Raw genomic sequence first — 22,766 nt, 5'->3', positions numbered from 1 at the left:
TATCTCCTACACATCCTGCAGGCCTTGAGACTTGGGTCACCCAGCAGTAAATGAGATAAAGGTCCTTTTGAGCTTATCAATAAAATGTATTCATTCCTAGTAAGCTGACTTTGAGGTGAAGGGAAGTTCAGGGAAGCCATTAAGCCACAAGAACAATTAACTTAAGTTGGTTGGGTGATTCGGGGACTGTCATGGGACGATGGCGTTTGGATATTTACAAATATGGCTTTCATAGAGAAAAACAGGTGACTGTTGTGTGATAAGATACATGATACGATGTTTGTGTGTGTTGAAGATGTTTAGGGGGAATGAGTATGTGTCCTGTCAAAGAGTCCTCTGTCATGACGCCAAATCATTGATTGGGGGATCTGCCTAAGGGCAGAGGGACAGAAACACACACACACACACACACACACACACACACACACACACACACACACACACACACACACACACACACACACACACACACACACACACACACACACACACACACACACACACACACACACACACACACACACACACACACACACACACACACACACACACACACACACACACACACACACACACACACACACACACACACACACACACACACACACACACACACACACACAGAAGCAACATGGAATCAACAACTGCGGACTTACTACCTGGGATCCCGCCCAGAAGGGAAACCGACCAATGGAACACTGCCAACTCACTGTCTAGCTCGCTCAGAAGTGAACTCTGTGTATAAATGTTGTGATCATTTTGAAGATCGGCGCTCTTGTTTCTGACTGGCCGTTCCTGAGACGTGTCTCACACGGTGGTAGAACCTGAGCCCGGACCACTCTGCAGAGTGCTTCGTGATTCGGTGATGTATTTGTATGTTTGCACCATTAAAGCAGATTATTGTTTAACCCTTATCCTGGCTGCTTTGAATTTTTCCTTCTTTTGAGAACCCGCTCATATAAGAACGGCGCGGAGCAGAGATTCTGCCCCAACAAGAGGGAGATACATATGACACACAAGAAGAACTTGCCGTAGAGAAGAGCTTTGTCTGTCGTTTGGAGGTGTTTTGGATTTTAAAAATCTGATGTGGACCAAACAAACATTTATTGCAAATGTTGTCCAACTAAAATTGTTGCCTGATTAGGCAACACAAGTACTTGACTCCACCACATCAACAGAAAGCAGTTATTGGGGTCCGAAGAATGTATGAAATTAACCTGTTAAACCCCGGGACCCTGTTTTTTTTTCACGACACTGTGTCTCAGGGGATCTTAATATATAAGAACCTATTATTGTGTTATACCAGATTAACGGAAATAATCTCAGCTAACTGACGATACAAACCATTTTTACCAAAACAAAACACAAGTCTCATAAGAAGCATCTAAATGACCCCTTAGTGAAAAAATGCTAACGGAAATTGGCACAGAACTCAAGATAAAAGTACCCTTATTACTTATCGTAGCTGCACATACAAGATATCCGATTAAAGCTGAGGTTCCACAGATTATTTAGGTATATAGTATCATCAATGAGTGATCCAAACTCGCGACAGGGGAAGCAAACACAGACATCACAACACGTACCTTTACGGAGCTTCTAGGGAGATCGTCTCACCGTAGCTGTCAATCTGATCAAAAGACGTGTTCAATGGCATTAAAACGAGAAAAAACGCGGCTGAATCGGTTAATCCATAGGTTTTTAACGTCTCTGTATAAAAAATGTATTTCATTTATAATCCATAATTCCATTTTTATGTAAAAATCGCAGAGCAAAAGTTAGCTGCTAATGGTAGCCACCAGAGTGGCTGCTGCTTCCGGTCTTGGCTATGCAGTCTAACACACACACATTACCAAATAAGAACTATGTGGGAGTTCCCCTCAATTCCATTGGCTCTGACAGTTAGAAAGATATGTCACATGTCAAAATCCAGCAAGGGGGGCCAGAGATATGGAAAATCCACCCAAATGGCCCCAGAAGAGGTTTTTTTTGTGTAAATCTGTCTAAAAAGGTCAAATATCACTTGTTTTGCATCAATCTTGATACAGGGTACTTATATGTTGTACTTTGGATTCCTAGAGCTTTTAGTCTACAAACCCATCATCCAAGGTTAGTTTTCACTATAAGTACAGTTTTTTACCATGTTCAATCTGAATTTTCTTTAAAATAAAAAACATCTATATTTATTCTGACTTTTCTACATCCAACTCACAGGTTTACCAATACTTTGAGAAAAAAGATGATTAATTTAGCCCTTTTAGAAGGGAAGATATGGTCATTTGTTCTGGGAATGTCATTTTCGAGCCTGAAACCTGAAAAACAGGCTCAGGGTTTAACAGGTTGATCTGCTTCAACAAGCAAGGCTGGTGAAATGTCTAAAGTAAAGTTGAGTGAACCGTCACTTGAAGAGGCATTTGTTTGAGAGACTGCCTATGATAGGGAAAACGTATAAATGTAAATACATTTACATATCTCTCTGTGAGGGCCTAAGGTATTCTAAAAAATAATATTTGAAAACATTAAAAAAAACATTTCTTTAAAATATTTTTTTTTATATACTTTTTTTGTTAAATGTTTCATTAGTTTTACCAAAAATAACTTGATTTAATTGTATTTAAAATAACATTTCCAAAGAAATAAATCCTTCGAATCTGCCTGTTCAGTTTCTGTTGGAATGTGAAGGGTTAAATGCCGTCTCTGCGAGTTACTGTGAAGACGAGAGAGCTTGTTGGTCCCTCTGTACATTCACAGAGGGCCCGCTATAGGAACTCAATGAGAGAGTAATGTCAAATGACAGTACAATTGACCAATCATATCTTCCGTCTAAATGAGTGGGCTTTATTTTTGCGGACTTTATGACAAGTTCCGCCCGCTGTGAGGTTTATACATGTGTATAAAGTGGTGCAGTGACGCGTCCTAAAACCCGGAAGTAAGCTGCGCTCGGGTTCCCTCGACACAAAAGCAATGGGATTTCTCAATAGAATTTTGGAAAATAGCTCAAAATAAGGTCTGTGGAACGAACCTGTTAGATAAATGAATGTTTTGTTCAGCCAGATAATATCCACATGTCTACCCTACTTTTATCATTTTCGAATCATAAATCTAATCGATAAATGTATGATCGATAGATGTATGATTGGCATAAGTTCGTTCATGATGGCTCACTTCAGTGATAGTGATGACATCGTTGCGAAATTATGAACCGAGTCATTTTCAAGATTGAGTTACAATCGTAATGCCTCCACGGATTGGTCCATTTGCGCTGCAGGTGCCTCCTTGAGTTTCCGGTGGATTTCAAGATGGCGCCTGTGTCTGCATGCCGCTCCCTCAGCTATCTGCCTTTAGCTATCCTGTTTTTGTTTTATGTTTGTCAGAATGTCTCTGCTCTGCTCGTCTATGATCGCCAAGCTCTCCTCCACCTAAGACCTTCACTGGAGTTTATACTGCTACCCAAACCTACATCTGGCAACCATAAATCGACTCCCCCCCCTCTACTGTCCGATATTCCCACCTACCTGCGCCGGTTGCCCTGCATCCTGCCTCACCGAAAGCGCTTTAGACCAGGGGTTCCTAACCTTTATTGTGCCAAGGTCGGCAGATACATTAAAAAAAATGTGCGGACCGGTTGTCAATTTTAACTGATTTGAATATTTACTCACCAGCAGGTGGCAACAGAGGCAATTGTATTTAACAGCCTGAAGAAATACCAATATGCATCCAAAACATATTAACAACCTTTAAAACCAGGATACAATTAAAACAAAAAATTAGGACCGCTTTACAAATATTAATATAATATATAATATAGCCTAATATAGGTGGCAACAGTGGCTAATTGTATGTAACAGCCTGAACAAATAATAGAACAATATGCATCCAAAACATATTAACACAGTTTAAAACCAGGATACAATTCAAACAAATTAGGACCACTGTACACATATTGATATAACTGAAATGTCAGTGAGACCCCTGGGCTTGATAGCCAGCCATAATAACGTCATACCGGGGCGTTCGTTCCGGTGCACTCCGACAGCATTTAGCACTACATCGAGATTATGATTAAACTAACTTATTTTGGGAACACCCACATACCTATGGAGTTGGCCATATGTGTGTAAATTACTGTTCATGGTAATTTGAAAACAAATGCCGTTGTTGGACACACACAAACACACCGTACATACACACACACACAGCGGAGCTGAGCAGAGCACATACACACACACATCATGTGCCTTTGTGACCGGACATTTCCTTCGTACAACGAGTAATAGGGGGAATAATCGGGCCGTTCGATGTGTGTGTGTGTAGAGGTGTGTGTGGTTGAAACGTAGGGGAACACAGTGAAGGCGGTGTATACGCACTGGTGCTGCACTTCTCAGAGGCTGCCTCCTGATGCTGCAGCCATTTCATGAAGTGAAGGAGGCTTTACAAATAAAAAAAATAGCTCTACACCCCTGGCCGCAATGTCCTTAAAATGAAGTCCGACTTCGAAATATATCTCAAATAATGTATGCACTGCCATTCCCCCACAAACATAACAGTCTGCGATTAAACAGTTGCCTCCTGTGTGCTCCACTTCCTATTGGCACACCACCTGTAACTTTCTCTGCGCACGAGAGGCTGAGACCTTATGCTAACTAATTTTGATTTATTTTGTATGTTTTGGATGAAATAATGACTGGTGTAAAATGAATTTAAAAAAAAAAAAAATTAATTGAATTTCTTTTGATAAAATATTTGTATATATTTATAATTCTGCAAATATTATGATAAACTCACAGCTATTTCGCGGCCCGGCAGTAACACCTCCGCAGCCCGGTACCGGTCCGCAGACCGGGGGTTGGGGACCCCTGCTTTAGACGACGGGGAAAGCGTGGTGGTGCGCGTGTCCATCAAAAAGCACACCTGACGGCTTCTTCTGGGACTTATCCACGCATCAGATGTCATGGCCCTCCCGCTGCACGCCATCGATGGATTTGCCCTGTCTTTCTGGAGCTGTAGCCTCTGCTGGGCCCGCTGGCAGCTCCTCCTGCCTGCCTGACTACTCCCGGTCCGCGCGGCGTTCAACACGCACATCTTCGTCCGCTAAGACGCACTACACCTTCGGCACCTCCGGAGAGAAAACTCTGCATGGCTTTGCTAAACGCTAGGTCAATAGCAAACAAGACGTTCCTGTTAAACGACTTCTTCACCTCTCGTGATCTGGATTTGATGTTCCTGACGGAGACCTGGATCCACACTGGCGAGTATGTACCGTTTTCTGAACTTCTTCCTCCCGACTGTACTTTCTTCAGCTCCCCCTGTATCACCGGCCGTGGTGGGGGCATAGCATCAGTGTTTAGAGCTAATCTCCAATGCCGATTGCTTCACCCTGTAACTAGCTATGCTAGCTTTGAGTTGCAGCTTTTTGAACTGCACCCGGCCTCGCCTATAGTCTGCGCAGTCGTGTATTGTCCGCCAAAGTCCAATAAGGATTTCATAACTGACTTTTCTGACTTTCTGTCCGGAATCATGGTGAAATATGATCGTGTTTTCCTCTGCAGAGACTTTAATGTCCATGTGTGCTGCGAGTCCAAACTTCTGGTTAGGGACTTTTTAAATCTCCTCGACTCTTTCGGTCTCATTCAGTCCGTGGCTGGCCCAACACACGATAAAGGACACACCTTAGATTTAGTATTATCGTTTGGACTGTCCATCTCTGTGGATGAAATCTGCGCAGCAACGCATATCTCAGACTATTTACCGGTTCTGTTTACAACCGCGATCCCTTCTGCGGGAGTCGAATCACGTGCCCCTGCACGTTGTCTGCGTTCAATTAACCCCTTGACTGCCTCACAGTTTTCAGATGCTTTTAATACTTCTCCGATCTGTAAATTAGAGGTGAACTGTGCTCTTAGTGCTGATGAGCTTATCTCCATGTTTGACTCGACATGCACACTAATACTGGATTCCGTTGCTCCGTTTACGCTTGGACGCACCAAAGTTCTCTTAGAGCCGTGGCTTAATGACTGTAGGCCTACTTGTGCTCTTAGACGCGCTTGCAGGCGTGCAGAGAGAAAATGGAAAAAGGATAAACTCCATGTCTCCTTAGAAATCCTTCGTGCTTGCCTTTCCGACTACCAGACGACAGTCAAAGCAGCCAAAACAGAGCACATTTCTCTCTTAATCTCCAAAAACAGCCATAAACCTCAAGTTCTTTTTAATGTCCTCAACTCGATCATTACATTTTACATTACATTACATTGCATTTAGCTGACACTTTTATGCTAAGCGACTTACAATAAGTGCGTTCGACCGACAAAATACAAACTTGAAGAAAACAGAATTATATAAGTACATCAGGTTTCATAGAGCTAAAACATTTCAAGTGCTACTCAACTGGCTTTAGATAAGCCAGTCCTTTATTAGTATATAAGTGCTTTGTTAATATTTCTATCGCTCGAAGTGGAGTCGAAAGAGATGAGTTTTCAGTCTGCGTCGGAAGATGTGTAAGCTTTCTGCTGTCCTGATGTCAATGGGGAGCTCATTCCACCATTTTGGAGCCAGGATAGCAAACCCACGTATTTTTGCTGATGGGAACTTGGGTCCCCCTCACAGTGCGGGTGCTGCGAGCTGTTTGGCTGATGCAGAGCGGAGTGCACGTGCTGGGGTGTACGGTTTAACCATGTCCTGGATGTAGGAAGGGCCAGATCCATTCACAGCATGGTACGCAAGTACCAGTTTTTGAAGTGGATTCGAGCAGTTACCGGAAACTGTCATGAGAGTAACAGCTGGCGAAATTACAGCCTCGCCTACTGGATTAAGTCGTGGACTTCGGGTCGTTGCTAAACCTGTCTCTGCGGTCCTGCCTGGGTCTCGTCATGCTGCTTCCCTGAAGGCTCCCCCAGGATTGTAGTTGACATCTTCGTAGATTCATCTTCTTATTACAGACACATGCATTTCCTAACATTTGCACTACCTATGCTGTAAAATGTATTATCTCTTCGATTTACACACGGCATCTATTGCACATCTGTCCGTCCTGGGAGAGGGATCCCTCCTCTGTTGCTCTCCCTGAGGTTTCTCCCATTTTTTTCCCTTTAAACTGTGGGTTTTCTCCGGACGTTTTTCCTTGTACGATGTGAGGGTCTAAGGATAGAGGGTGTCGTTTTTCTCATAATAATAATACATTCGATTTATAAAGCACCTTTCATTGCTCACAGCAATCCCAAGGTGCTACATGAGGCATAATAAAAACAAACAAAATAAACAAAAGTTTAATCAAAAGCTTTTTTAAAATGAAAGGTTTTTAAGCCTTTCTTGAAGGCATCAGTGGTCTGTGGAGTCCTCAGGTGGTCTGGGAGGGAATTCCACAGACGAGGAGCAGCTGCACAGAAAGCCCGATCCCCCATTTTGCGGAGTTTGGTCCTAGGGGGGCGAAGCCGATGGTTAGTTGTGGAGCGGAGGTTGCGTGTGGAGGTTTGAGATGTGAGAAGTTCCTTCAGGTATGGAGGGGCGTTCCCGTGGATGCATTGATGGGTCAGTAGTGCGATCTTGTATTCAATCTTGAATGAGACAGGAAGCCAGTGGAGGGAATGAAGGACGGGTGTGATGTGGTTGTATTTTCTCACCCTCATCAGGATCCTAGCGGCACTGTTCTGTACATATTGGAGCTTCTGAAGGCTCCCGCTAGGAGTCCCGATGAGGAGAGCGTTGCAGTAATCAAGCCTTGAGGAGACGAAGGCATGGACCAGTTGTTCAGCATCTGACAGGGAGAGTGTGGGACGGAGTTTTGCAATGTTCCTGAGGTGGTAGAAGAAGGTTTTGCATAGGTGTTTGATGTGGGTGTCAAAGGTTAGATGTCTGTCAAATCTAACACCTAGGTTGGTAATTGCTGTGGAGAGGTGTATGTTTTGTCCAGAAAAGGTAATGTGGGTTATGGGGGATGACTGGACCTGGTTTGGTGTGCCAACCAAAATAGCTTCTGTTTTGGAGCTATTTAGTTGCAGGAAGTTTTCTCGCATCCAGGCCCTTATCTCCTCAATGCAGGTGTTAAGGGATGTTGATGGGAGCGGTGACGATGATGGTGAAAGTGAGGACGCATTTATGAATGATATTCCATGCTTGCTGATGAAACGGCCAAGGGGAAGAGTGTACAGGGTGAACAGAGTGGGCCCAAGGACCGACCCTTGAGGGACACCACAGGTGATAGGGTGTGTCTGGGACCTCGCACCTCCCAAGGAGACGTACTCTGTTCTTCCAGACAGGTAGGACTGGAACCAGCTCAGGGCGAGTCAGAGAGTCCGATGGTGTGTTCGAGGCGCTGAAGGAGAATGTTATGGTCGACAGTGTCGAATTCTGCAGTCAGATCCAGGAGGATTAGGAGAGATGGGGATCCAGTATCAGCCGCCATCAGCAGGTCGTTTGTGACCCTGACCAGAGCTGTTTCAGTGCTGTGGGCGGAACGGAAACCGGACTGGAATTTTTCAAAGAGGCCGTTTAATTGTAGATGGTCTTGAAGCTGGGCAGTAACTACTTTTTCCAGTACCTTGGCTAGAAATGGGAGGTTGGAGATGGGCCTGTAGTTGGCGAGGATATCTGGGTCTAGAGTGTTTTTTTTTGAGAAGGGGTCTGATGACGGCAGTTTTAAGAGCCAATGGAACATGACCAGCCTTGAGGGAGCTGTTGATGACGTAGGTGATCATGAGACTTATAGCCGAGATGTTCGATTTGACAAGGGCTGTACTGATATTCTGAACAATCTGTGCTGTTGTATTAGCTGTAAAGTGTCTCTACTGTAGGCTATTTTTATTATATGTACAGCACTTTGGCTCGACCAAAAATCGTTTATAAATGTGCTATATAAATAAAACTTGATTTGATTTGATTTGATTCGGGGTCAGAGGGCCTAGGTATAAAAGTCACGGCTCGCCACTGGAATCTAAGGACTTTCGAAGGTCATCTCTAAAGGGTCCAACAAAGTGTAGTAGTGACTCAGTGTTGTAGGAGGATAAAGGTAGCATATACTCTGGCTGAAGTTTGTGTCCGCTAGTCGTGGGAAGCATGGGGCAGTTTGTGCAGGTAATCATGTGCACTGACCTTACGAGTGCAGGGCAGGATGGGAGTTACGGGAGGAGGAAGATCAGCAGGAGAAGCAGAGCAACCTGTTATTGAAGAGGGGACATTTTCACCTCTCATGTCTGCACTTCAACTCCAGCTGAAAGGTCACTAGGCGGGAAGTTGACATCAGTTTGCTGGTTCATAAGTCTGAGCAGCTCACAAGTGTCTTTGATATGCTTTGTCCATCTGGACAAATTTCCATTTAATGAAAGAAGGAATTAGCTGTCAGGAAAAGGAAATAAAAGGTGCAAAAAGCATCATAACTCTTCAACAAAGTGATACCATGTTACCAAGTGGACGACCATGATCATCCAACCCAGTCTCACATCTAAACGTGTAATAACTACGTTGGTCCACAACTTGGGACGTAGTATTTCTACAAAAACGCCTCTGAAATGGTAGGATCCCTACGTTTTTTTTCACCATTAATTTCCAATGGATGGCGTCTATGTCACGTGATCTTCAACTTTCTCTCAGCAGAAAAAAAAACATGTCCGACCTTTGTTTTATTCTCAGTGGGAAATGCCTATTTTAAGGTTAGTTTGGCCATTAAAATGCGTTTTGATGTCATTTTATGCGAGAAATATGAGTTATTATTTCAGATTATTTGTGCAGTGGATGTACATGGTCTTTAGTTTGCTAGTTATTACAAAGATTACTTGTAGGAAATTGTACACGTTCAACGTTTTCATGGTTGCTAAGGTGGTTGCCATGGACGCTGCTATCGAGTGCTGTTACAACCCTGTCTCCTAAAAATGACGTTCCCACAGAACTAAACTGCATTCTCAATTACGTTTAGCTAGAAACGTATTTTCTCCCACGTTACGTTTGTTATGAACGTATCTCAAATACGTTTATTTTCTACATATCTTCTAGAAACATATTTTCTCCCACGTTTGTTATGAACGTATCTCAAATACGTTTATTTTCTACATATCTTCTAGAAACATATTTTCTCCCACGTTTGTTATGAACGTATCTTAAATACGTTTATTTTTTACATATCTTTGCCATTTATTGTCTTGCTTATAATAATGATAATAGTCATTTATAAATATCTTTTTAGAACACACATTTGAAATCGAGAATCGGGCTCGATATATGGTTAAGTTAAAATCAGTATGCGAGGCTGTAATTTCGCCAGCTGTTACTCTCATGAGCGAGGCAGAACATAATAGTTTTAACATGCCAAAAAGCTGCTGTGTAGTTTATTGCACCTCAAACATTAAAACAAATCCAGAGTTACGTCTTTCTGTACTTCCTCTAAGAAGAAAGGACAGTAAAGAAGAGCTTTGTGGCTTCAGGCTTGATCGCCATTCAAATGACAGCGTTGGTTTCCCCAAAAGTGGGCGAGGCTGTAAAGTGACGTAGATTTTTGTTACGATGTGAGGTGCAGGTGAAAGAACGATACGTGGAGAGAGGGTTTTCTTGCAAAAAAGTACAGGCGTTTTATTCTTAGCCTTCCACATTATTCCACAGAAAACACAAACTGCATGCCTGGTGCTGCATTCACCAGCAAGGAACAAACACAAAATGCCCCCACTCCCCTCTCTTCCCAACCACATTTATAGGAGACTGCCCGCCTTCCCACTCCAACCTGGCCAATCAGGTCATGGTTCTGAAAGCGGAGTCAAGGGTTAAATACAAAATTAAACACTGTTGTCTACATTTAATAAAACCCTAAAGGCTTAAGTAAATTCATTATTGCATCAACATAAATATTATACCTTCAAAAACAACAAGGTCTGCTTAAAACGGATAGTTTTTAACCTAATTGAAACTCATAAAATCACACATTTCCTGACCAATCGCGTCCAAGACTCCGCCTACTCATACGGCACATATAAGGAGTACTTTGGAGGCGTGCTCCCCCTTTGAGCACTGAGACAAGATGGCCTCCAGGTCTGAACAAAGGAAATGGTGATTATTTGGTGCTTGTGTATTTTACAGACTGACAAATTAATTTAGATGCATTTTATTAGTTTGTCTATGTAAACTGTTTTTATAACTTTAACTGAAATAAAGACAACTCTGAAAAAACATGTACTACCTTTCTTAAGAAACAAATAGTTAAGACCAACATGTTAGTGAGGGAGTGTGTGCGCTTCCTCACAATTTTACTCTCATCTATTATTCTATTTATTCTAATGTAAATTACATGCCAGTGTCTTATCTTTTTATTTAGGGATTTGTTTTTGCATGTTTAACTGGGAATATTTTCATGTTCGCTGATTGGATGTTTTAGCCGCAATGTAAGTTGGGATATGGTGTTAATTCGATATGATATCCGAATACATTTTTCAGAGTTTAGGATGGCCGAAGACACTAAACTACCAATAATCCCCAGCTATCGTTTGGGACTACAGTCCCGTTGACAAACCCCGTGATTAATCTTCAAACTCTGGGATTTGATGTTGGAGTGGAAGTGCGCCAAGGTTACGCCGAGTGCCAAGATCTTTGAAATGGAACGAAACCACGGCAGACTATTCCAAACTGGACTAAAACGCCTCCCCCCCAGAACTACACATGCTGGCAATTGTGTTTCGCAACATGTTCTCTATGGCACGCCTCTCTACTGGGAGTTGTAGTTTTAAAAGACGTTTTTTATTTTTCCCAAAATTAGAAGTTGACAGTATTAAACTGGGTATAGCCCTGGAGGTTTAGGCGATAGGAAACAAATTGGTGTGTACAAATGTACAACATGTAATTACTAAATGGTTGAAAATCGCTTGTATCCATAATGGGCAGCATTAATATATACCCACATGACAGCTCATTGTTACTTTGTTACATTACATTGCACTTTGTAATTCTATTCCACTACAATTCAGAGGTTAACCTGGTATTTTTACTCCACTACATTTATTTTAGTTACTTCGCAGATTCTGATTAATGATGTGAAATATAAATAACCCTTAAATCAGACTTTAGTTACACCTGAGTGAAATTCAGGAAAGGTGATTGTCAAGTGCCAACAATCAGGAGAGATATTTGATAGTTGGTGCTTGAGAAGACTAAACATTTATCTGCAGATCTCTATAAAGTATATTCATTAATCGTTATTTTTTACTAAAAGTTAATTAAAAACTGTATATAATTGCTATTTTGCACATCCCTTTCAAGATTTCAAGATTTTCTAAGGTTTATTGACATATCATAAACAACTACGGTGTAGTTATGCAATGAATGAAAAACTTGGGTCACAGGTTCCTCAACAGTGCATTACAAGAAATCTATCAATATGTGTGTATACCTCCACCATTAAACTGTCAAATTCTGCACATTTCTTATACTATTCCCATACATAAGAGTATAATTAATGTGTATAATATCAGTTAAAATAAGTGCTTCAACATAGTTAACATTGCAGGAAAGCAATATATTAGACGTTAAGTACTTTGTCAGGCTTAATATTTATCTGTAGATACCCCCAAAGCTTTTTTCTTATTTGAAAGAAGACTTTAACCTAAAGTATTCTTTAATGTGTTAATAACGGTTAATTAGTTAGTTTTTTTGCACAAAAATAAATAAATAACATTATTCAACAAAAATAATTCAATAACTTGCTTTAACCACTAGGCGGTGCACAAAAGGTACACACAGCATATTAATAATAACTTTGTATTATTATTGTAGGACATCTATGTATGTATAACATCTGAAGATATGTAGTTTTATTCATGTTTTTACATAATTTTACAGGATATTGATATACTATTTCTCATGTTTTACTTCTACACATTAATATCTGATTTGTAAAACATCACAGACAGCAAGGCATATCCGTTTAATGGTAAGCTATTGAAATTGTGATTCCATAGATGTGTCTCCCATCACCCAAATCCCGTGACTATTCTCTCAACTCAGTATTTACATTCTTATATTCAAAGAAAATCAGTAATATCTTTAAAAACTACAAGTCCTTTTCTATCAGCTGTGCACCGTTATGGTGTAAATATACCAATTGGATCAAATATAAAAGTCAGCCGAATTACTATTGATACTGCAGGGAGACGTATTTTGTGAAAAGAAATGCAAGATCTTGTTTAATTGTTGATATATTTATGATCCACGTCACGTATTCAGTTTCGGCGGCAGTTCTTCAAGTTTGTCCAGAAGTCTTTCATCAGGGCTCTGTAAACAAAGAACTACAGCAGATGTGTAACAATTAATGCAGCCAAACCGTGTATTACAATGCCGTTATGTGATGAATTCCAAAGAGAAAAGCAAGAAAACTCGGAACAACGTTTTTTTTTTAAATGTTTGGGGATTTCACATCGCATAAACACCATATCCGCTTTTCCCCACCTCTAGAGCACACCACCTGGATGTATGGACTACCCGGAGGAAACTTAGCTGAAGTCATTTTTTGTTTTTCCTTGTCCCATGGTCAACTCAGCAGGAGAACTCAGTACAGTACGCACTAAGGAATTTATGCTTCAGTTGATTACATTTACCACAAACACTAACTTCACCTCCACATAAACAATGGCACTTGCTTATTAAAGGTCACCTATTGTGCAACATCCACTTGTTCAAGTCTTTTATACATAAACATGTGTCCCCTCTGTGTAAAGAGATTCTGAAAGTTTCAGGAAAAAAATATTCGCTCACTTTTTGTCCTTATCCATTTATATAAAAACCTGTCTGAAAATGAGCTGATCAGATTTTGGACACTTTATGATGATATAACGTTTTTTGGCTTGTAACCCCCCCCCCTCCCCCACCGTATCAATCAATCAATCAATCAATCAATCAATCAATGTTTATTTATATAGCCCAATATCACAAATGTTACATTTGTCTCAGTGGACTTCACAGTTTGTACAGAATATCAGTATTGCAATACGACATCCTCTGTCCTTAGACCCTCACATCGTACAAGGAAAAACTTTGAAAGAAACCCCACGGTTCAACGGGGAAAAATGGGAGAAACTTCAGGGAGAGCAACAGAGGAGGGATTCCTCTCCCAGGACGGACAGAAGTGCAATAGATGCCGTGTGTAAATTGAAAAGATAATACATTTACAACATACTGTAGGTAAGCTATAATAAGAAGATGAATCCACGAGGATGTCAACAATCCTGTGGGAGCCATCAGGGAAGTAGTATGATGAGAGTCAGGCTGGACCGCAGAGACAGGTTCAGCCACGACTCGAAATCCAGGACTCAGGATCCAGGATCTAGGACTCAGAATCCAGGGCTGGTGATCCAGGACTCAGGACCAAAGCAACAGGATCAGCCACGACTCAGGCTCCCGTCGTAGATAGACACCAAAAATGAATTTGGGGTAAACTGGGTTATTCGGAACATGAGAGTATACAGGTACAGACAGAGAGAAGGAAGAAGTAAGGTGTCCCCCGACAGTCTAAGCCTATAGCAGCAAAACCAGGGGCTGAATCTAATGAGCCCTAACTATAAGCTTTATCAAAAAGGAAGGTCGTAAGCACACTCTTAAAAATGGATAGGCTTTCTGCCGCCCGAACACAAACTGGAAGCTGATTCCACAAAAGTGGAGCTTGATAAGAAAAGGCTCTGGCTCCCATTGTACTTTTAAAAACTCTAGGAACAACCAACAACCCAGCATTCTTGGAACGCAATGCCCTAGTAGGACAGTAGGGTATAATGAGTTATTTAAGGTAAGATGGCGCTTGCCCATTAAGGGCTTTGTAGGCGAGAAGAAGAATTTCAAATAATATCCTGTGTTCTATAGGGAGCCAGTGTAAGGCAGCCAGAACAGGAGTAATGTGGTCCCTTTTCCTAACTCTGTTTAGTACACGAGCTGCAGCATTTTGAATCAACTGAAGCGACTTAACTGACTTCTTGGTACACCCTGATAATAAAGAGTTACAATAATCCAGCCTTGAAGTAACAAATGCATGGACTAGTTTCTCTTCATCGTTTTGAGGCAAGATATGCCTGATTTTTGCAATGTTACGTAGATGAAAGAAGGCGGTCCTTAAAATTGATTTTATGTGGGCGTTAAAGGATAGATCAAATATAACACCAAGGTTCCTTACAGTCTCACTGGAGGCCAAATGAATGCCATCCATAGTTAGTATATCCTTAGATAATTTGTTTCGTAGATTCTTTGGGCTGAGTACAATAACTTCAGTTTTGGCCATGTTTAACATACAAAAATGTAAGGTCTTCCACGTTTTTAAGTCCTTGAGGCAGTCTTGAATTTTATTTAGATGATTGGTTTCATCAGGCTTGATGGATAAATATAGTTCAGTATCATCCACATAACAATTTTTAACAACCGTATCACCTGAATCTCCTCCTAGAGCACCATTGTGTTATTTTTAACCAAATATCTCTCAGAGGGGCGTTGGGAGTGGCACCTTATTTTCATCTAAAGCAGTGGTTCTCAAACTTTTTCTGTCAGGCCCCCCCTTTGGAGAAAAAAAAAGTCGGGCCCCCCCAACACAAATAGTCAGGCTCAGTGGCGGCGCCAGAAATTTCTTTTGGGGGTGCTGTGGGGTAGCTTGACGTTTCATAGAGGGTGCTCAAACATTTAGGGTTTCCCATTAATGTACCGGGCGCTACAGTGGAATTTTCTACTGCAACATTCCCCACGCATATACACAGTGAGACAGTTACAATGAAGGCTCGATAATCAGCTCACGGCATAGGGTAAAGTGCTATTTTTATAGGTGGTGTGCGGACCTCACATAGGGGGGTCCGGGGGCAAGCTCCCCCGGGAAGATTTATTTTTAAATATTGAAGTTAAATGCATCAATCTGGAGCACTTTGAGAGCAAAATGAAGAGATCTATGGATACCTCTCTCAACACCGATATGAAACAGAACTGTAAACAGATTTACTTTTTCTTTATGGATATTTTACAAATCACCCTTTTAAACGTTATTCTTGTTTTACTGCCATATAGTATTTCATACCTGTTTTTCATTTATTCTCTTATTTTTTTATAACTATAATGATCATATAAACGTGTGCCTCAGAAATAATTGTTTACATTAATCGTGACCAAACCGTTTGAGAACCACTGAGATAACTTAGACTAAAGTGAACTATCTAAACACTGAGTCCTTTAGCTCAGGGGTTCCCAACCCCCGGTCCGCGGACCGGTACCGGGCCGTGGAGGTGTTACTGCCGGGCCGCGAAATGGCTGTGAGTTTATCGTAATATTTGCAGAATTAGAAATATTTAAAAATATTTTATCATTGTTAATTTATGCACAGAGAAAGTTACCGGTGCGCCAATAGGAAGTGGAGCACACAGGGGACAACCGTTTAATCGCAGACTGTTATGTTTATGTGGGGAAGTGGCAGTGCATACATTATTTGAGATATATTTCGAACTCGGACTTCATTTTAAGGACATTGCGGCCAGGGGTGTAGAGCTATTTTTTTAATTTGTAAAACCTTCTTCACTTCATGAAATGGCTGCAGCATCAGGAGGCAGCCTCTGAGAAGTGCAGCACCAGCGTGTACACACAGCCTTCACTGTGTTCCCCACTGCAGGCTGCTACGTTTCACACACACACACACCGAACGGCCTGATTATTACCCCTATTACTCGTTGTATGAAGGAAATGTCTGGTCACAAAGGCACATGATGTGTGTGTGTATGTGCTCTGCTCAGCTCCGCTGTGTGTGTGTGTATGTTCGGTGTGTTTGTGTGTGTCCAACAACGGCATTTGTTTTCAAATTACCATGAACAGTAATTTACACACATCTGGCCAACTCCATAGGTATGTGGGTGTTCCCAAAAGAAGTTAGTTTAATCTTAATCTCGATGTATTTCTAAATGCTGTCGGAGTGCACCGGAACGAACGCCCCGGTATGACGTTATTATGGCTGGCAAACAAGCCTAGGGGTCTCCCTGACATTTCAGTTATATCAATATGTGTACAGTGGTCCTAATTTGTTTTGATTGTATCCTGGTTTTAAACGTTGTTAATATGTTTTGGATGCATATTGTTCTATTATTTGTTACATACAATGTAACAGCCTGATATTGCCATATTAGGCTATATTATATTATATATTATATTAATATTTGTAAAGCGGTCCTAATTTTTTGTTTTAATTGTATCCTGGTTTTAAACGTTATTAATATGTTTTGGATGCATATTAGTATTTCTTCAGGCTGTTAAAAACAATTAGCCTCTGTTGCCACCTGCTGGTGAGTAAATATTAAAATCAGCTAAAATTGACAACCGGTCCGCGATTTTTTTTTTATGTATCTGCCGGTCCTTGGCACAATAAAGGTTGGGAACCCCTGCTTTAGCTCACTGAGTCTCTCAGTCTGACAGGAGAGGACTCTCCTCCACTTTGTTGTTGAAAAAGCTCCTTATATCCGTTAGCGTAGCTCGCTAGCACCAGAAGCTAACAACAACGATCCCCGGTACCAGTGCGCTCTCTCTCTCTCGCTCGCGCACACAAAAGGGCTCGTTCCACACACACACAGAGCCGAGCTTTAATGAAACACAGAGACCCAGACGGAATAGTACTGCATCATATTATTTTCGAATAAATAATTTTTAAATGTATGATTTTTTATTTTTTTATCTTTTACATTTTTTATTTTTACCATTTTTCCTCCTGGTCTCTCGCGCCCCCCCTGGTATGCCTCTGGGCCCCCCAGGGGGGGCGCGCCCCCCACTTTGAGAACCACTGATCTAAAGTAACAGACACAGAATCAGCACTTTTGAAACAGGGCTGAAACAGAGGGGATTATGGGATGCTCCAATGATCTGTTTGGTATTTCAAGCCAAACACTTCAAAGACATGTTTTATATCTAAGACCTATAATATATTGATGGAAAACAATATAATAGGGGACCTTTAAACATGTTTAAAGGCACTTCAGTTTAGTTAACATATTTAGAAAATGTTGGAAGCTTTGCTTTCTCAAACTACCAAGATTTTCTAAATATATGGGGACTTCAGAGCATACTGTAGGGTCAGGGCTATTCAATTACACATTCAATTGGGCCAGATTTTATAACTACAAAATTCAGCTGGGCCAGATTTTATAACTACAAAATTCAGCTGGGCCAGACATTCAGCGGCCTGTAAAAAGCGGGTAGTGACACATTTTAAACCAACACATATTACTGCGATGAAAAACATGCAGTTTTTATTCATTGTTCATCTAACAAAGGTACGTCAAAAAGTGCATAAAAACACAACAAATTAGCATTCATTTAACAGAATCTGAAAAAAGTGCACAGTTGTAGCATTACATTTATTTACTTTAGAAGTCAAATATTCAGGTTATTTTTTTTGAACCAGGCACATCACAAAGTGCATTTACTGAATACAATAATAGCAGTCTTAATAAATGTCCTCACATACAAAGAAAACAGCTAAAGAGCTCCAATGCAACACAAAGAGGTAGTACTGTAGCAATACTATTTTTTCACTTTTCAAGTAATAACAAAAAAATCATACGTTTTGGTCACATTTGACCCAGACACATTACAAAGTGCATTTAAATGAATACAGAGAGAACTGTCAAACCCTTCACTGCACAAACCCATAACAAGGGATAACTAACATATGAATGAATACTACAATACACGTCTACTATAGTAAACTAGGTGCTTACTATCACCTCATTTGTGATTTGTCATCGCTGACTTTCTCAATGGGAGAAGGGACATTTTTTGTTTTGAACAAGAGCAGTGATTTTTGGCTCATAGGATGTCAATGCAATCCTAAGACATTGGTGAAGAGTGCTGTCAGTCAGGGAGCAGCGAGTGCTACTTTTGATTGAGTTCATGTGTGAAAAGCTTGATTCACATGTGTATGTTGATCCAAACATACTGAGCACACAGATCGCTACTTTCTGAACGTTAGGGAACTGCTGTTTTTTGACATCACTCCAAAACTTCGCTGGCCCGTTAGTGCGCTGCATGTCAATAAGTTCCAGTGTATATTTCCCCTTGTCGATGCAGGGGACCACTTCCTTTGCTCTGGTTGATACGTCCCCCTCTATTGCAACAGTGAAGGGGTCTCTGGCAAAGCCCATCACCTCTGTGGGCAGAGCAAGTCCATCCAATCGACCGGCAAAGTTCTCTTTCAACCTCGCAATGAAATCTGTCATCACATCCGTGATTTGTGCCGGAGATGTGATGTGTTTGGGGAGCGTCGGAAAATGCAGCATCCGACCCGTGCTCAAGTCGGTCGCGAAAAGGTCCAGCTTGACTTGGATCTGCTCCACAAGATCAATGACCGTTTTGTCTCTGTTTATGCTTCAGAGTTGAGAGAGACATGTTTTAGAGTTGCTATCATTGGACCACCGTTACTAGCACCACTAGATGCACTTTCAAAAAACGTGCTGCGTTGTGGTTTGGTGGTTTCTATGCAAGGCGGAGTGTTGCGTTCATGGTCTGTACTAGTGTAGGAATTTGGCTACGGGAGGCTGGGCCACTCGGGAGTTGGTTCTGGGCCGCATCCGGCCCGCGGGCCGCCAGTTGAATGGGCCTGCTGTAGGTAGAGATGTATTTTTAAGTGTCACATTATCAAAATTATCATTATATACACATTAAATAAAATGAAAGAAAAATATGGACATCATTTTATCAACATGAAGAAAGAAGAAAGAAAGAAGAGCAAAGGGGAAACTTGCAAAGATCAGCAACTTGGCCGCAGTAAGGACCTGCGAATGGGGGGAGGGTGGGGTTGAGCGAGAGAAGATTAGAGGGGAGAGGTAGTGAGGTTCACTTGTAGGGGACATCCACACCTGTCATGTCACACACCGCAGAGAGTCAACAGGTTACGAGACGGCGACGCGAGAAACGCAGTGACATCTACACCTGTCATGTCTGCACCTTAAGAGGTCACCGCTAAGAGTTTGAGACAGAGGGTGAGAGTGCACGGAGAAGAAGAGAGGGGAGCACAGGGGGGGCGGGGGTGGCGGAGGGTCATGTAGCGGTAAGATGACATCTAAACCTGTCATGTCAAGCTCCTCACAGTGTCAGGCGGTCACCAGACAAAGACAAAGACAGAGGTAGATTGGAGAAGCGGTGAGGTGACATCTCCAGCTGTCATGTCTGCACATGAACCGGGGTCAACGGAGCGCTGTTTGAACCAAAGAGAGGGGACGAGGGATGGAGGCAGACTGGAGAGGACAGCTGTAAGTCAAAGCGACAGAGAGACTCAAGTGAATAACAAGATTTAGCCGTGTGACAGACAGGCGGTAGTCTTTCATTGTTTTCAGGCAGGAGACAGATGGAAACATTTTACTGAGTCCTTTTCCAGGTGTTGGTGGCTCGATTACACTTGAATCCAAATGTTGTTCAAATGAAGAAGACAGTAGCCGCTTTTAAGGACATTTTCAAGCACTATATTATATGATGGAGGATTTCTACTCTAAATACAAGCATAAATCAATTGCAATAATTAGCAATTATTATGTGTTATTTATATGTTAATTTTAATAGATGGAGAATCTGAATGCAAGAACCCCTATCCATCAGTACTATAATAAATCATGTTAACTTTCAATACAGATGAATGCACTTTTTTTATTTGTACAATATTATTAATTGATACAAAAAAGTCCCTTGCTTACTGTGTGGGGCTCTACTTCATTCCATTTAAAATCCTATGGCAAACTGTGGTATTCTTATAAACATCCATCAACCCTAAACCCTTTTTAAAGAACTCCTTGTTTCCAAGCCAATATTTGTAGCGGCCAAACTTTAGAACTTCAACTTCTGTTAAAGTTCCTAGTATGGAAAAGTGGTTAAATGCGCTACGTTATTTTGCCTCATCCTATTTTCCTTCTTTCCTGGGTTTAAAGGCAACATCAGTTTGCTCGCTCAATGGACCAGATCCCCAGATGATGATCCGGGTAATTTATAATTTGCTCGTCAAGCCACTTTGGCTTTAATAGCCATTGAACAACTTTCCTAGAAATGGCCGGGAGCCTGCCCTAAAACTGTATCCATTTATCTTTGTACATCCATCCTCAGAACTGTTTAGAGAATTGTCAGCTCCTATTTACTCGTCCTGACATGTTTGTCACCTGTCAGCTCACATCAACACCAACACTATCAGCATTAACCACTTCCTGGAAACCAATTTCTTTCTTTGATTAAATACTTATCTAAGAATGGTGCTTATAGTTCACATTTTTGAAATATTTGAAAACAATAAAGAGATTTACTTGACAGATGTCAACATTTGAATTTACCTTCTGTACAACTGGTTTACAGTTTTGAATGGTATCTTGACTTACATTAATATAGTGCCAGTCTAGTCTTCCAACCTCTAGCCCCTTTTTCATTGAGATTGTTCCGGGGCCGGTGTCGATTGAAAATACATTACTGTGTTCCCCATGTACTGTCTGCTGGCTTTTGGCCATGAACATTGGTTCAACCCTGGTCCCAACTATATGGTCAGTCCATTACCACCTGGTGAGACAGTCCAACATGGGATTACTACTTTTAAGCGGCTTCTGCCATTTCTGAAACGGTATTATCCTTATCCAACAGGAATGCCGTACCACTCAAGCAGTCGCCAAATGTTGCTTAACCATAGTAGCATAATAATAGCCACACTGGAGAACAGTATAAAGTTGGAGAAGTTGTGCCTGGAATTCAATCTGGCTCTGTTCCTAAAAAAGCAACATGAACCCAACTCCGAATCAGTTTGCCATTGTGGTTATTGCTGTCAGAAAAGCAGTGACGCAATGACAGCGTGGAAGCAAACTAGCTCCACCACGAAACTAGAAAGGAACACATTTCAGTGGAAAAGGGTTTTCCAAGTGCACTACCTGTTCATCATCTTTTGCTCATTCACACACGATCTCACTGATGGCTGTGCCTCTGGGAGCAATTTTGGGGTATAGTATTTGGCAGGAGGACACTTACACATATCAAGGAGCAGAGCAGCCGTGGATTGAACCCCCAATCCTCTGATAGGTTGCTCTACCTCTTAAAACACAGACCCTTATTGTGAACATTTCCTCGCCCTGACGCTGTTTCAAAAGAAAAACCATCACATTAAAAGGAGATGCTCCCTCTTTCTCCCTTTTCCCCAGCCTCCATCTGAAGCCATACTCCACCTTCATCTGAGCATCACATACAGTAGAAACACGGCACATATTCTGTCCGCTCCCAGGGCGCCTCTGTAGGAATGATGTGTACAGTAGTTATTTTAGAGCATGACAGTGGGAATGCAGAAGTTGTTTAAATATTTAAAGGTGAGATTGATGATTCATACTTCCATTTGAACATCAGTAGTTTCTTTCTTGCTCAATAAAGAATGGACAGAATTTCGAGCCTTATTTCCTTGTTTGGTTGCATAAAGGGCTGAACTATCTCACCCCTGATTAAACACCTTAACATGTTCTCTTGATGTCCATAGTGCTAGGATACTTTACAGACACTGCTTACTGCCCTTCCTGATTTTAAACTATTTTATTTGTCCGTCTTTGTCCTCTCCTCGCCTCTCTTCCCCATCTCTCCCTGTTTCCTCCTCCTCCCCTTCGATCTCTTTATCTCTCTGAGGCTCCCACCAGCATCCTCTCTGAGGGAGTACTACTCCTTCATACTGGCCTTCTTCATTACACAAAACAGTTTGATCAATTATTCTATTAACTTTACTCTCTTTGTTTCTTACTTTCTCTGTGTAAATGTCTGTCATCACATTTCAGAATCCTTGGCAGCGTCTTATCCCTGGG

At 41.5% G+C, this 22,766-nt stretch overlaps 1 protein-coding gene across 1 annotated transcript in view; it reads left to right on the top strand.

Annotated features, from left to right (window-relative positions):
- The first annotated feature begins 4,766 nt into the window (after positions 1 to 4,766).
- The window catches only part of LOC307039264 (uncharacterized protein), an 82,048-nt gene continuing 64,048 nt past the window's right edge, over positions 4,767 to 22,766 (top strand). The window contains exon 1 of the mRNA XM_079681145.1: positions 4,767 to 5,252. The gene's annotated coding sequence lies outside the window, so the exon portion shown is untranslated. The remainder of the gene's footprint in view (positions 5,253 to 22,766) is intronic.

This window comes from Notothenia rossii (assembly GCF_949606895.1).
Source record: "Notothenia rossii genome assembly, chromosome: 5".
NCBI lineage: Eukaryota > Metazoa > Chordata > Actinopteri > Perciformes > Nototheniidae > Notothenia > Notothenia rossii.
The sequence above is the reverse complement of the archived record's forward strand: the minus strand, read 5'-3'. Positions and strand labels throughout refer to the sequence as shown.